The 16,570-nt window shown below is 43.3% G+C and overlaps 1 protein-coding gene across 3 annotated transcripts in view; it reads left to right on the forward strand.

Moving 5' to 3' along the window:
* Window positions 1-8,757: 8,757 nt before the first annotated feature.
* Tnr (tenascin R) overlaps window positions 8,758-16,570 on the forward strand; it is a 410,298-nt gene continuing 402,485 nt past the window's right edge. For all 3 annotated transcript variants that reach the window (XM_029479707.1, XM_021160989.2, XM_029479724.1), the window contains exon 1: window positions 8,758-9,220. The gene's annotated coding sequence lies outside the window, so the exon portion shown is untranslated. The remainder of the gene's footprint in view (window positions 9,221-16,570) is intronic.

A 16,570-nucleotide genomic window follows, 5' to 3' on the forward strand; every position in this document is an offset into this window, starting at 1 on the left:
AGAGAGAGAGAGAGAGAGAGAGAGAGAGAGAGAGGAGGCTTAAATTCTGTTCTGCCCAATTCCAAACCTTGCTGCTTGCTATAAAACATGGTATGAGGGAACTAAAAATGACTAGGATATAAAATATGTTCTCAAGTGGCAATATTTATGAAGCATGTTTGTGTGAAGCTTGTGCTCTTCTAGATTATGGCAGCCCGGCTCAGGCCAAGGCCCTGCCCTCTGGGAGAGGAACTGTGGTGGAAGATTGGACAATGAATAAATGGAGAGATGGGCTATAAAATGCTGACTGGTGCTGAGGGCAATGATGGAAAATATGGCTTGGGGAGGTCTTGGGGAGTTGGTGGCACTGATGACCATTAAGAAAGACCTGGCTGAGGAATGGTGTTCCTTCATTGAGGTGAGGAAGATCAGGCTTATGTAGGCAAATGTTAACTCTGCTAACACATCTATTGAGTTCGGACTGTGTCTTTGATGCTCTCAAGCTCTTATCCAGTGCCTCAGTTGACTAGTGCAATGTCATGAGAGGCAGACGGCATCAGAATTCTTTCTTGATGAAGGACTGGGATGTGGAGAAAGGTATGCGTGGGCAGAACTGCATAGCTCATCAGTGGCTTCACGGAAGCTTAAATCCAGGCCCACTCAACTTAGTCCTAGGCTACTGTTTTGCCCTTCACAGAGGTGCTCTTGCAGCATCTGACAAGGGTCCCCAAAGCCAAAGTCATAGCTAAGCAAGAGGCAAGTAGGAAGCTGCTAAATCTGCAAAGGACATTGATTTAAAAAGTCAAGATCAACCTAAGGTAAAAACATGGGCAAGGTTCATCTAATGCTCTCTACAGATGGATCTGCACAGATGTCCTAAGATGAGGATGGGACTATTGGGATTGCTATTGGATACATGAGGGAACTGAAAACAACCTTTTCTAGACTTCCAGAGCAGAAGTTCTGGAGTAAAGATCCATCTAGGGATGTAATTCCTTGGTAGAGCAACTTGTCTAACACCAGCAAGGGCCAGCAGCCCCAAAGCAAGGATCTGACCCCCAGTCTCCCAATACAGGAAGCTGTGATTTCCCCAGTAAGCATGAAACTTATTCTGCTCACATGTAGAGAAAGTGCTGAAGGAATTGTGAACATGGCCATAGCAAGGGAAAGATTCAGCTTCTAGAATTCTGGCTAAGAAGCAGGGAAGGCTGGGGAATCACAGAACAACGCCAACACTCCACAATGGCCCCTCAGTCTTTGCTCCCTATCCCTACACCATATTTGTGCTGCTGTAAAAACAAAACAAACCAGAAATGTACCCAAGACTGTTTCAGTTCAGTTACTTGTTCCCTTGCTGTGATAAAATACCACAACTAAAGCAATCTGTAGAGGAAAGGGTTTATTTGGCTTGTGGTTACAGAGGGAGAGTCCACAACGGCATGGCACTAAGTGGCCAGAGCAGGAAGCAGACTGATCACATCATTTATCCACACAAAGGAAACTGAGAAAACTGGAAGTTGGACAAAGCTAGAAACCATCACAGCACACCCTTGGAAGCATTTCCTTCACCAAGGCCCTGCATCCTAAAAGTTCCATAACCTCCCTAAATAGCCAACTGGGGGTTAAGTGTTTAAATAAATGAGCCTGTATGGAGGGCACAACATTTTCCCACTCAAACTACCACAGACTGAGTATAATTTATAAATATAGTCATGGGCTGCAAAATGTCATTGATGAATCAATACAGGACAATGATTCTCTAAGATTATACTGCCCAGTGACACTGTAGCTGTCTTCGCTTGCGTAAGCACACTCTGCAGTATTCACACAATGATGAAATTGCCTAATTATGCACTTCTCAGAAATTAGCCCTGTCACTGAATTACGAACGATTTTTAATAGAAATGTGTTGCTCTCTTTTCTGGAGGCTAAAGTTCAAGGTCACACTGCCAAAGATTCAGTGTCTGATTAAGAACTTGGTCTCTTTTTCTAGGATGGCACATAGAAGTGCCCATGGCAGACCCTGGCAGAAGTGACTGATGTTTAAAGAGGGCTTAGCTAGTTCCCTCAAGCCCCTTATTTGGCACCTAATCCCATTTCTGCCTTGTTTGGGGGTGGTGCTCTGTAACCAAAGGGCTTACCTCTTCATAATGTGTGGGGAACAGGAACTAAGTGTCAATTTCAGTACTGAAAGGGACCGGGACCTTCCAGTCACAGCAGATCTTTTTACTTCTGGTGAGTAGCTTAGCCTATTAAGCAAAAGGAGAAGAGCCAAAAAGGGAGAGGAACTGGTGTCTCCCCTGGGCAAGAGTCCATCTGGGAGAAAGGTGGGGCAAGGACTTAAAGTTTTTAAAGTGGCTGATGCGGAAGGTAAGACCTAAAATTAGGCCTCTGTTTCTCATTCAGAGGCCACAGAAAATGAAAACTAGGAATCTAAAGACAAAACAGAGAGTAAGTGGCTCAGAGGGGAGGAAACCCTACACAAAGTAGTCAATGAGGGGTGGGCATAGATGTGCTGACAGCCAGCCTAGCTGTGAAGAAGTCCTGGAACAGGAGTGACACCTACCCTGGGTCCACATCATTGCCCTTGTCTGCAACAAGAGTCGACCGCCAATCTAATCCTCTGCTGCACTGAAAGCAGACATCTGCTTTGCTCTCGCTAATTTAGTGTAGGAAGCCTGGCTCGCTCTCCGGTATAGATAACAATTCCTAGCTGGCAGGCAGGCTGGGGAGCCAGGAGCTCAGCTGCACCCCTCCTTAGCTAGCATTCCATCACCCAGAAGTCCTCCCTCCCCAAGCAGGCTGCAGCTGGCCAGGCCCTATCTACAGAAACTTGAGGTGCCAGGGGGAAGGGCAGGGTTAGTGACTCAGAGAGATGCTGCATACTTGCTCTCACAGGCACAGGACTGCAGTTCCCAGAACAGACTCTGCTCAGAACCGTCTGAACCAGCTCTGCCCTCAGAGGACCCAGATGAACTGGGAGGGAGGCGGTGTTTCAGGCTGGGCACGCTGGAAGTCTGGATGGAAAGATTTGTGGTACATTAATGGGCACTCTGGGACTGTTGTCCTCTTGTAGCTAAGCATTCCACAAAGGGTCTTAGAGCCTCCTAAATGCTGGCAGGTCCTGAGCACAGCATTCTTTCATCAGAAAGCCAAAAACCAAACAAAGTCCATAACTAATATGGACTCGGGGTCAGCTCCCTCCATACCTTCTACATGGGCACAGCAGCGATTGCCTACTTTTCTATACGTCCCACTGAAAGTTAGGGGTCTCATTACTTATCCCCAGTGGAATGAGAAAGAAAATAATTAGCTTTCTGCCTTGAAGCCTAGTTCATTCCTCAGTTCTGCTCTTAAACTCATGGTTCAAATGACAGTTCTGCGATTGCTAGAGTTTGAATTTTCCAGGAACCTCAAAAGGTTTAACTATTAAGCTATAGCTGGGTGTGGTGGTATCTAACGATAATCCTATAAATATAATGTAATATAAGATAATATAAATATGTAATATAAAACTAACTATAATATAAGTATAACTATAACTTTAACTTGGGAAGTTGAAGTAAAAGGATTACAGTTTGGAGGCCAGCCTGAGCTACATATAGGGATGCTGTCCTAAAAGACAAAAGGGGAAAAATAGTTAATCAAATAACCACCACATATTAACTTAAGTAAAGGAGCATAGATTACTCAACTCACTGGGATTCAGATTCCTGCTGGCGTTGGCATCTCAGACAGTATTGTCTGGAGCTTTCTTCCAGTCCTTGGCTCTACTTGCTTCTGGGTAAGTGTGAATGGGATCATTTTATAAAGCTTAGGAAATGACTGTGGTTAATTCTAGGCTCACATGATTGCTGTTTGGTAAGCTTTTAAGAGGACAATTCTTTCTGAACGTCTAGGATTCTGTTTGGCTATGTTTGGGGCACGTGCTTAGTCTTGAATCCAGTTTTAGATGTATTCTGCAGGTAAGGTAATAGGTCTACAGTCTATTGCAATGGCATCAAAGTAAGTAAAGGATTTAGGGCAAGGGTCTTTTCTATCTGCTGCCTAAACGCAACAGCAAATTCTACCTTTTCCTGGGGTTGGCAGTGTTTGGAGCTGTCCAACAGTGCTCTTTCTCTGTTCTGTCAAGTCTCTGCTCATTCTCCTAGGTTCTTTCAACTCAGTGCTGTTTTTTTTTTTTTTAAATATTCCCGAGCCATTTTCTACAGTTCTTCCCCTAGCCAATGTCCGCCTGTAGCTCCAGCCTTCCTGTCTCCATAGCCAGCAGCTGTCCCTTCAGAATTCTCTCCAGACATTATCCTCATCATGCAATGAGGTCACCAAGTCCTGCTGAGTCAGGCTGGGACAGAACCCAAGTGCAGTCTTAGCATGCAGGACCTTCTCTGCCTCATTGTGGGGGTGAGCACTTGAACCACATTGTCCTTATGGAAAGCTTTAAAAATCCATCTCTCTACCTCCAAAATCCTGAAATAGTTCCTTCTAAACACAACTTACAGAGATGAGGGCAATCCAACTTATATCATCTGAGTTGAAAGGCAGTGAGTGAGCCATTTTCTCCAATGCCTAAATGTCCCTACAATGTCTTGACAAGTGGCAACTTTTCTTGAGTTGGACCATGTTTAGAAGTCTCCATTATTGGATAACTCTCCATGTTGGCAACTTTCCTTTCAGCTCTTCTCTTCAATCAGACCACAAGAGCAAAATGAAAGGTGAGTTCCTTATGCTAAAGGTTTGAGAGTCCAAGGGCAGCTTCTACTGCATGGTCTGTATATGTGATGTTTCTTGATTATCTGTATCATAGATACTGAGTACCCATGAACTCACAGTCATTAGAGTGGAAGGACTTATCCAAGTATGCCCACGGCCAGGGTCTATGACAAGGAACTATACCTAAGGATTTAGAGACTGTAGACATTGCACACTCTTGTCTCTCATGCCCCAAGAGAGGACCTGGCTATTTCATTGCCTTAGAGGAACTGCTCATTTCCTAAACATTAAGCTCCCTACCTATATAATGTCATCCTGGACCTTCTACCTACAGAATATGGGAGCTGGTGGTCTGCTGTAGTCAGGGAAGAAGGTGCAGGTATAACCGGGATTTTCTTCCCAGTGTTGGGTAGAGCCATCTTAAAGTGACACGGGGTATGCAGGGTCCCTGACCTCCCCTGTGAGGAAAAAGTTGTGGAGCAACAAACACAAAAGAGAAAATTCCCACTTCTCGCCTCCCTCTATTTCTGTGCTCATTTGCTCTTTCCGTCTTCTGAAACATCGTCTTTATCCTGGACCCACAGAACTCCACAGTTCTTCAAATACTCCCTGAAGTCAAACATTGTCTTGGCCATCATGGAATTTATGTCCTCATAGGAGAGAAGGACAAGTATTTATAACCCTATAACACTGTAGCCATGTAAGCACAAGATTCTGGAGAAAATATTACAAAGAAAAGAGGAAGAGTTGCTCTTGACAACTTCTCCCATAAGATACCCTTGGGTAGTAACCACATAGACTGTCCAAGAGCCAAGTTTCTTGTCCCCTTTGTCTCATGTTTACAACAAGCTGTTTTCTTCTAGCTCACAACACTGCCGGGACAGCGGTTGGCCTTGGTTACCCTTGAAACCTAGAGCTTTCATTGCCTACTCTATATCTACCATGCTCCAAAGTGGAACCCTCATCTTTCCCCATTCTTATAAAAAAAAAGTCATATCTATATCTTCTGAGTTCTGTGTCTACCCTTAAGTTCCAAAACTATGGACCCTAGAACCTTCTGGAATGTTGGGTGGGGCATAGCTTTTCTTTAGGAAGGCAAACCATTGTGATGAACTATAGCCTATGGCTCCAGAGACTAGAGGGACTAGAGGTAGTTGGGTACCAAGGGTGAAACTCTATTTGTTCTGGATGCATAGGTGGAAAATGACAATATAAAGGAGGGTTTGGCAGCTGGAATACTGGCCATTGAGTCCCAGCTTCCAGAGGGGACAGTGTACCAGAGGAGCCTCATCTTTAAGGGGGATTAGACAATAAGGAACTAGTAATTGAGCTCAGCCCAATATTAAGTATAATTTACTTAGGCTACACTTATGAGACAGCAATGTTCACTTCCATAGCTATTTCCTGAGTATCCACCACTTTAGCTGCAAGGGTGAAAGAAACATAAAAGTTGACCCAGATTAAGAGTTGAGATCCTGTCTTCAGTCTTCTTAGCTCTCTTTCCTGTTGAGGTCTCCACTCAGTAGCCGTTATGAATAAGTAAATGGGTTTGAACCTATATATCCAACACCAGAGCACAGTATGAGCTCTAGACATACTCTAGCCAGCATCTAGACATCTCAAAGTTTGGACTTTCTTCAAACTTGACATATCCCAGACTAACTCATCAGTCTCATTTCATTTACATTCTTCCCAAATCTGTCCACCTTCCAAACTTTGGTATTTTTATATATATAGTGATCTACCCTCTCTTTCTTAAATGTTCCATTCTTCTTTCAGACAAATCTGATCTCATAGTTTCCATTCATGGATTGTAGACAGCAACAGAGGATAAGTTTCAGAACCCAAATTCATTAAGGTCCAGATTAATGACAATTTCCTGGTTGAAAACCTCATCAGCCTTCCCAGATCGAACTCCCTCCTCCAGCTCACAGAAGTTAACGTGAAATTCTCTTATCCTCTCTGTATCCTGCCCCACTCAAATCCAAGTTTCCAATATCTTAGCTGCTCTGAAGTAGTCCCACTTTTTTTAAAAAAAATGCATTTGGCAATTTTACATGTAGTAAAAACAGTTATTTTACCTTTGATTGATCCTGTTCTGAACTGACTAGTGTTTCTTTGTGGCTTTCTCTCCTGAAGTTCATTGATCACTGGTTCTGTGTTTTTGCAGGTGCCACATGCTTGTTAATGTGTGTGCTAGAATCCTTACAGAGCTGTATGTGCGCTTCAGAAAAGAGAAAGTGCATCTTACATACAATGATTTTAGAGTAAAACACACATGCTTTTGATTTGAGTCTACTCTTACAGCACAAGAGATCATTAGAAAGCTAGTTAATTTGTGTGACCCAGCCTCCTCATTTGTACCTTACCCTGGAAGGTTCACAACCCTCTCTCTTCATCCCCTTGAATTTGCCATGCCTTCAGCTTCAGTTTCTCATTGGCCCTTTGCTGAGATAACTCTCATGCTTCCAGTCTCAGCCTAGATACTGTGCTCTGTGGAAGCCTGCAGCCCTCTGGTCAAGTTAGTTTTCTTGCCTGTGTTCTCATTTATTACATTGCCTCTGCCTGTGTCTCGGCATCAACCTCTGAACTGCCTGGTCTCTGCCCTTTCTTTCCACTTTGAGAAACTGCAAACTCCATAAAAATGGGAACTGTGATTTGCAAAAACATCAAATCCCATCTTTGCTCTTCCTCATTCCTTTTAATCCAAAGATTTCTTAAAGCAAGTTATATGAGGTAAGGAATTCATGACTGAAATTCTGAAGAAAATACCCACGTCTTACTTGATTCTCATTAGCTGGCATTGCAGGAGTTCAGCTCACCAAATTGCTGGCTCCATCCTAGTACTGTATGAGGCTCCAGGCAGTGAGCTGCTTTAGGTGTAGAAATTAGATAATGTGTCCTGTGAATTGTTACTAATACCCAGTACTTTCCAATTTCATGAGATTCACAACTGGTTTTTGTATCTGTGAAACTGCCCAAATCACTAAGAGAATGTATTTTCTTAGCGGATTTTCAAAAGTAATAGCAATCCCCACAGTTCACTTGGCACATATAGTTCTAAATATTTTATTAAAAACTCAGCCACATGCAAATTCATTGGAACAACCTAGGCACTTTATTTAGAATACCAACAATGATCACTTGTAGGCATTATCTCATGTTTACCTTAAATGTTGTTACTTCTAAAGTGACATAAACGTTAGCTCCAGAAGAAGCAGCTCCAGGGTCCGTGGCCAGTGGCCCAGCCTCCTGATTTGCACTGGCTTTGTTATCTTGGACAAGTAATTTTATCCCTTTCTGCCTCAGTCCTTCAGTCTAAAAGATGCAATTGGAGCATTTGCACTGTAGGATTAATGTATGAGTTAAATGAGATGTTACCTGTAAGGATTAGTAGCAATGCTTAGCACTTGGTACAAATGCTGTATAAAGTTAGCTATTATTATATGTCAAGGGTGAATCAAATGTAAGAAAAGCCTTTGGACGAGACTGGAGTTAAATTTCCTGTCAGCTGTATATTACTCTGTTCCTTCAGCATTTCTATTCAGTAGGGAGGGGGCAGCATTATCCACATTTTACAAACAGTGGAATTGAGCCACAGAGAAGCAAAATATATATAGTGCACGCGTGGCAGCCGAAAACTAAGACTGACTTTGTAGACATAAGTTCCAAAGCACTTTCCAGGTGGCTGAGTGACTGGGCAGTTAACAACGAGTGTAAGCCTTTCCAAGTCTGAACAGAGACCTCCTTTTCCCCTTTTCTGCCAAACATTTATCCTAAAGACATACCCCTCCCCAATACCATATCATGTTTTCCTACTGCAACCACAGAAAAAGGATCAGCAAAAGACCCTGATTCTCCCTCTGTCTTCCTACACGCTCACCAGAGGGAAATCTTTGTCTCCATCAGGACCGGGACTGTTTGACTCTTTAGAAAAGCAGTCTCCAAGAGTTTGTGGGTGCAGGGTGCCTGAACTCAGACTGTTCAGGAGGACCAAAGACGCGTTGCTTTTCTGTCCACTAGGGGGCTACTTGTAGAAGGCTGGGAAAAAACAGCTTAAAAATATGCTGCTGAAATTTCAGTAAGAGGGGAAAAGAGAGAGCTTGTGAGAGACAGCAGAGCGGTCCCAGGCTTCCTCATCTCGTTCACGTCAGAGGCAGGAACCGACTGTGCTAAGGCTGTTGGCTCAACACGCAGAGACAGAGCCGGAGCAGCCTCAGAGATAGGGAAAGAAGAGGTCCTCCCTGACCCAAGAAATTACCACGAGTGGAGTAAAGCCATCTGACTTTTTGGTCTTATTTTGATTGCTTCTTCTCTCCTTCTACTGGTAGACCTACCAGCTGCTGTTTCGTTTCTTTCGTGAAGCCTTCTCTCTGCCTCTCAGAAAAAAAAAAAGAGGAAGGCAAGAGAGGGAGAGAGGTGGGCGCTCTAGGTGAGCGCATCAGCTGGCTCCAGCCCGAACGTACAAGAATTCTCTGCTTTGGAAGCTGCTCTAGCTCTCTGCTCTCCGGCTACCCACCCCCCAACCTGGGTAAGTCCGGAGTACTGCGCTCCTCTGTTTCCTTGCTAGCGAGATTTCAGCACCACGGAGAGCGATTAGATGCATGTTTGTTCTTCAAGCCATTTGGCTGTAAGGTTACATCTCCTTCGGCTGCCGGTAAAGCGGGGTTCTGCGTAGGGAGAAAAGAAAGGAGAAAGGCGCAAAACTGTGTGTCTACCGAATTAGAGGGGGATGTGGACCTTGGCCTTGGGAGTGAGCCTGAGCAAATGTATGTGTGTGCACTGTTGCATAAGACAGGTGAGGTCGGAGCTAGCAGGCTTGTAATTGTGCTAGTCTCCCGTGTGAGGCTGTCCTTTTTATATGTAGCTGGGAGGGAGGGTTTGGGGAAAAGAGTCCTGGGTTTTCCTAAATTAACTCTTTCATACCCAGCCATAGGTGGTGGGAAAGTGTTACAGGAAAAGCCTGGGGGATAGGAGTGGAGGTAGAGTTAAAAGTTGTGCTTCCATGAGGGAGCTTGGAGAAGCAATATTTTAAAATGCCACCCCCCCCCCCAGGATTACCTGGATTCTTGATGTAGTGACAGCCTAACCTGACCTTTTGCTTCCTTTCCTGGTGTCAGTTCCTGGTGGGCAGGTGCAACAGGTTAGCCCCAGGCTAGGGGTAAATTTGGGGCTGAGGTCTCTAATTTCACGCTTCAAGGAAAATACTCAGCCTGGCAGGGGCTGGCTGACTCGAATTATACTATATTTGTAAGCAGGCCGGGAAGACCATCCACTTCTCTCTTATCCTTGGTTGGAGAGAGGAAAAAAGTCTACTCTCCCGTTTCCTGGGGGCATTTGTCAGAGGCAAACAGCCCAGAGGAAAGGGTTTGTCTTCACTTGTCTATGGAGTCAGGAGAAAACCTAGACTGGCCCAAACGTGAAAGTCTCTCCTCCAGCTCCCACCCAGGGCCCCCAGGGGCTCACAGATGGTACACTGGCATTACTGCATTCTACTGCTTTTTCATGGTCTCTCTCCCTGTCTCTGTGTCTCTCTCTCTGCCTCTCTTGTCTTCCGGTCTCTCTCTGCTTCTGTCTTCCTGTCTGTTCTCCTCCCTCTCCTCCCTCCCCCATCTCCCTCTCTCTCAATACTTTCAATAAGTTACTTCTACCTATCTTGCTTTTTTCCTTAGAGACACTATCTGTCTGCCTTCATGTCCCTCAGTTCTACTCAAGCCTACTACATGAAGCTCCTCAACAAGTGGCCTTGGGGGCTTTCTTCAATCACCAAAGTTTCCTGGGAGCCAGTATCCCAAGAGGGATGTGCAGCTTCTTGCAAGATAAAGCCTAAACTTGGCTGGTCTCTAACCCTTTGAGGTTCTGCTCACTCTTTTCCTAATGGGGCGGGGGAGGGACAGGTAAGTAGAGTTAGACACAGACCTTCTTCCCAGTGATGTCTTGTGTTACGGTTTTTAATTCAAAATCCTGGGCTTTTCTCCAACATGAGGAAAGTGTTCCCTACTTTGGATTGTGGGAACCTTCTAGGTGGGAGATATAGTTCTGAGAGAAACAGTACCACCTTCCTAGCTCCATCTCCACCCTGAGATGCAGCAGATCTAGAAACTTCAGTGTGTCTTGAGAATGAATGGCAGAGAGTAGTTTTTAGAGATGGGAAGACAGAGATGTCAGAGGTTGTTATGGTAGAAAAAGATGGAAGCATGCAACTCTAGAGAATCAGAAGCCCACACAGACTCACTCATACTCCATCCTTTCCCTTCACATTCCCCCAGTGTGCACCAGTAAGTGGATGATTTCTCTACCCCAGGTCCCTGAATGCTTAAAAAGCAGCGCCCTTGCAAAGGAGCCTCTCTTAAAGACATCATTTGTTATAGATGTCACAATTATCTTATTAATGCTCCTAGATTCTCTCTGAAAAAAAGTGGCCAGTAACATTATTGGGTCCATTTTTAAACAAGCATTGGGTCAGAGAGTGGCAAAAGCAGAAACAGAACTTCTGATATACTCATCTCCTCACCTGTAAGTGCAGAAGTGCTCATGTGTGGGAGAGTGAGAGCCTGCTGTTCACTTATACCCGCAAAGCTTGTTAGTGAATTCACTGTGAAACAGTGGGCTCTTCCTGGGGAAGAATCGGAACCAACCAGACAACTTAACCATGTCGCTGATGCCCAGAAACCAAGTGAAGAGCTCTCTGTGCTGATGGTGACAAGAGTCCCTGGGATGCCAGCCTCCAGGATGAACTGAAGTCACATGCCCAGTGTTCACATTCCCTTTACCTCAGAATGCCAGGCAGAGGCCCTTTTCCTAGAGCACTTTGCCATAGCTGTACGAGTTTGGATGTTTGTTCACTTTGCTGACATGGGAACCTTCATGGGGCCACCTTCATTGAGTCCTCTGTGGTTTGGGATGTAGGAGGATGACCAAGGATCAGGTTGAAACAGTTGAACTTCTTTCACCTAGAGGAGTGAGAAATGGTACAAACTAACTAGACACATAAAGACTCTACTTTCCCAGAAGCCTCTTCTCTCACACCTGCCAGGATTCTGGAAAGAAGGCTACCACATACTCACATCTGTCTTCCCCTCACTGAACAAAAGAAATTCTGCTAGGCTGCTTCTGAGACAGAGTAAGGAGACATTCTAGGAAAAGATGAAACCAGCATCCTGCTTTATTCTCTGTAAATCACTCTAAGTGACCACCATTTACCTCACATGGGTAACCGTTCCCTTTTGTAATAGGCATATAATTCGAATTTAACAACATGGACAGAGGGTAACTACTTAGATTAGAGAGTTTTGACAACTGTGTCAAAATGAATATTTGACCTTTAGCCCAAATAAAATATACAAAAGTTTCTGCATGCTTCTCTCCAATTGACCTTTTTTTCTTCCACAATCCCTTTGCTTGTTCAAAGCTACCATCATAGCTCAAACGGCTGCACTGTGCAATATAAATAATGCTGACTGCATTTCATGGTAGATGTGTTATGTGGACCTTGGACTTTCATATGGACATCTCAGGTTCTATGTTTACTGATTCTCGATGGGTGGGAGGAAAGGTTAGAGAGGGGTATGTTCTGCACCTCAGCTTGTTGTCATGGTGGTAGTCCTTTCAATTGTGTGTATGAAGGCAGCAATTAAGTCCAAATAGTCTCCCCCAGAAGACCCTGCAAGTTCCCGCCTTTGAGATAATCTGAGTTCATTTGATGGTACTACTCGGGATATGAGGTAGAAATCATTATTAAAAATATAAAGTTAAGTTTCAGGTGTATGGCCATGAGTCACTCCGACTGGTCTCCCAAGAGAGAGCTGAGGAAAGAGTGCCCACATGAGCTTAGTAGAGAGAGAAAAGAGAGCTCATTCCCAGTGACAGTTCTTACCCACGAAATCCACTTTCATTCACAAAGACCTGAGTGGGCTGTGTGCATTTATCCTTATTATTTAAGAGTGGCTTTAAAACCAGAATCTATATGTTGGCCTCATCTATATCTATATCTATATCTATATCTATATCTATATCTATATCTATATCTATATCTATATCTATATCTATATCTATATCTATATCTATATCTATATCTATATCTATATCTATATCTATATCTATATCTATATCTATATCTATATCTATACCTATAATCTATATCTATATCATCTATATCTATAATCTATCCAGTGACACTCCATTCAACGTGCTTCTATCTCTGGGCTTCTTGCTCCAGTAATAAGTGCAGTTTCCTATCCATCATTAAGAAATAATGGAGTTATCAAGTTTTTGGTAACTTTGTGAAGTATTTTTGTTTGTGCAGATACGTGTCTCTGTGTGTGCGCGCACACGTGTTACTTTATTTTTTTTTTTTCTGATGCAAACCACAAGAGGACTTTTTATTCCAAGAGTGCTCTGGGGCCCACAGTCATATACCACGCAGGGGTAGAGGACTGTGGCACCCTGAGTAGCTGGATAAGAGGATATTTAAAGGAAGAAACCACAACTCAAGGGCGTGTTATCATGGCATCTTGCTAATTTTCTTCCATCCTATCTCTACTCTAAGGACCACTGGTTAGAGTTGAGGTACCATACACAATTGAACCTGAGGTCTTCAACTAAGAACAGAGTTTCTTCCAGATCAATCAGCACACAAGAGTCCTCAAAATTTGGCTATGTGAATCATAGATCCATTTACATGGTCAGTAGATAGCTCAGCCCTCTGCCTCCCTCTATTTGAAGATGTTCCTACAGTGCTGTCTTTCAGGATATTGTCCTTCTGAATTCACCTTACTCAGAGGATACATCAAGCCAGCTCTTCTACAGGAAGGGTCCTGGGTTATCTCTCTCAGACGATATCTCACAATGGGTAGTGTAAGTTGCTAAGCTACACAATATGAAGAACTAAAAGATGGCCAAAGGGTAGACTCCCTAAATCTAGGTAGAAGAGTGTGCAAAATTTCAAAACGTGAATGATGTCCCCAAAGGCACTTGGAGTAGGTGACTTGGCAGAAGTCGTCATTGCTTTATCTTGCTCTTGATTTTCATTGATAAAGACGAGATTTGCCACCTAAGTAGTATTGCATCTTCTGAAGAGAAGGGCAAGAGGGAATGTACGAAAGTTTTTTCACATCTATTTCTAACCACATGCAGGTCTCATTAAAGCTTGAGTGTTATTTTTGGCTACAACTGTATTGATACATCTTTATCATAGGGAGTGATATGTATATCAGTTGACAGATAGACCAATAGACCTTAACAGCCATACTTTCTTTGCTTTGCATCTTTTTATTTGCCCCAATTTTCATTTATTTATTTATTTATTTATTTATTTGTCTTTTGGGTGACTCCAATTTAGTGGCCTACAGTGTTCTCACTTGGTGTGTACCCATAACCAGCACACACATTCACACCATTTCATCACCCCAAACTGATACTGATAATAACTTCCATTCCCTCCTTCCTCAGTCTCCACCAACCACCACTTTGCTAGTCTAATTTAGGTACATTATATAGATGGAATCATCTAATTTTATCCTTTTGTATCCCACACTTACAAATTGTTATATTTATTACTAGCTTGTGTGTATGGAGAGGGTGGGGGCACACATCCCATGGTACACATGTAGAGCTCAGAGATAACTATGGGAGTCAGTTCTCCCTACCACCTTGTTTTTGAGGCAGGATCTCTTTCTGTTTCTGTCATACAGCATACTCTAGTGTAGCTGGCCTGTGAGCCTCTGTGATTCTCTCATCTCCACCTCCCATCTTGCCATAGGAGTGATGGAACTCCTGATGCTGATGTATCCCCCCATACAACTTTTCTTTGTGGGTTCCAACAATCAAACTCAGGTCAGCAGGCTGAGTACTTTTATCTTCTGAGACATCTCTTTGGGCTCCCCACTATCTATCTCTAAGTATGATATATTAAAAAATTCATCCATTTTACAGCAGGCATCAGAATTTTCTTCCTTTTCTCTCTCTATATATCACCATTCATCTGTGCATGAACACTGAACACTCAGGTGGTTTTTGTCACTTGCTTCTGTCTTACTCTCCAGACAATGGGCAGGGCACCTCCCTAATCAAAGCACTGATCTAAGTTTAAATCATTCCCTTTCCTGATAAACCTGAATAGGTAGTTCCTAAAAGCAAATGGGAGAGGCTACATGGAGCTACTGTATATGAATGGTCTGGTTCTGTTTTCCATGCTTAGGTATCACTGGTATGTGCGATAGAGACAGTTTAAGTGAACTGGCGTCCTAAATTTCTATCTGCTGACATGGCCCAGCTGTATCCCAGAGAAGTTCTAAGAGGCAGAAAGAGGCACATTCCTCCTACTTGAGCTTTGGACTGAGTAGTTTAAGTCCAACGTCCTAATGGCAGAGGGGCTTCTGAGGTCTGCACGAGGGAGTCCACAGACTCATTACAGTATTCTGAAGGATGCTACCCTGATCACCTAGGGACTCTTATCTTTTGGGAAGGGCACCTCCAAGCTCACTTGATGTGGTTTAATAGACGTCCATGAATTGGCTGTAGATGATTCAGTAAAAGGCCCTCACTCAGACATAGGAGGTGGGCATGTGTTCCTGTCATGCTATGTTGTGAGAAAGAGACAAAAAAGAAGACTCCTGGAACACTGATTCAAGGACAGCAACAACCAGGGTGGTTAGTACCTGACAGCCACTTAACAAAATCTCTAAGCTGGAATTTGGCCTATGATCCAAGTTTAGCTAAAAAAAAAAAAAAAAAAAAAGTTTCCTTTCTGGGTCCTAGCTGCTTGTAATTTTTCTATTGATTAGTTATAAGATTAGCCAACACTCATTGAGTATTAATAATGCAAGTTAATCAAGTACTTGGCATGGAGAATGCCTTTGATATATGCTTTTATTACAATTAATAAACACTTTTAATACTCTATATCATTTAGTTGGCTAGTCATGATGATAGATATTATTATCCCCATTTTACAGATGAGGAAATTGAGGCATTGCGGTTTCAGATATCTTGCTCAGCTAAAGTACAAGAGCTTCCACACTTTCCCCCTTTTTAGTAATAACAGCCATGATTTATGGAGTGTTCATGGTTTGCTTGGCTCTGGCCCAGGCCCTGCAGTGTTATATCTCACTTGGTTCTCACAGTTGTAAGTTCATCCACTGTCAAGCTGAAGTTGCTCCATGTGATTCACTGTGATGATGTTGCGTAGCAATTCTCTTATTTAATCTTTGCAACCCTGGAGACAAAACATCAAGGAGAACCTTATCCAGCCAAAGGAAAATGGGAGACCCCAAACTTGAACCCTTGTGATGGTTATGTAAGAGAATGCATGAATGAGCAGTGCAAAGCCGAGAGGTTCAGAGAGGTTCGCTTGCCTAAGGCAACATGGCTAATGGGCACAGGGCTGGCTTGAACCATTGACTAAGCTCATATTTCTTTCCAGACTGTGGCTTGCCTCTGTTTTCTTTCAACTTAAGTTACACATATACAGAACCCACAGAAGAAGAGACTGTAGGGGCATATACCAGTAGGTCAATGCTGAAAAGGTAAAGGCAGGCTTGAGGCCAGCCTGGGCTATACCTTTCAGGATCTGGAGAGATAGCCCATTCTTTAAAAGATTTGTTGTACAAGAATGGAGACCTGAGTTCAATCCAAAACACTGTGTGAAAAGTAGGTGGCGAGCAATTTAAAAAAAACCCTGGACTTCACATATACATGCACATACATACAGACATGAGTAGGTGTATTCACTAAAAAACACATATGCACACGAAGAAGCAAGAAACAGACTTGAAAACTTGACTTTAAGTTCCTGCTCTACCACATACTGATCTATGATGACCTAGGACAATTACTGAATCTATTATAGTCTGAGTTTCTTATCAAACTTCCTGTCCTCCAT

Source organism: Mus caroli, chromosome 1 (assembly GCF_900094665.2).
Source record: "Mus caroli chromosome 1, CAROLI_EIJ_v1.1, whole genome shotgun sequence".
Classification (NCBI taxonomy): domain Eukaryota; kingdom Metazoa; phylum Chordata; class Mammalia; order Rodentia; family Muridae; genus Mus; species Mus caroli.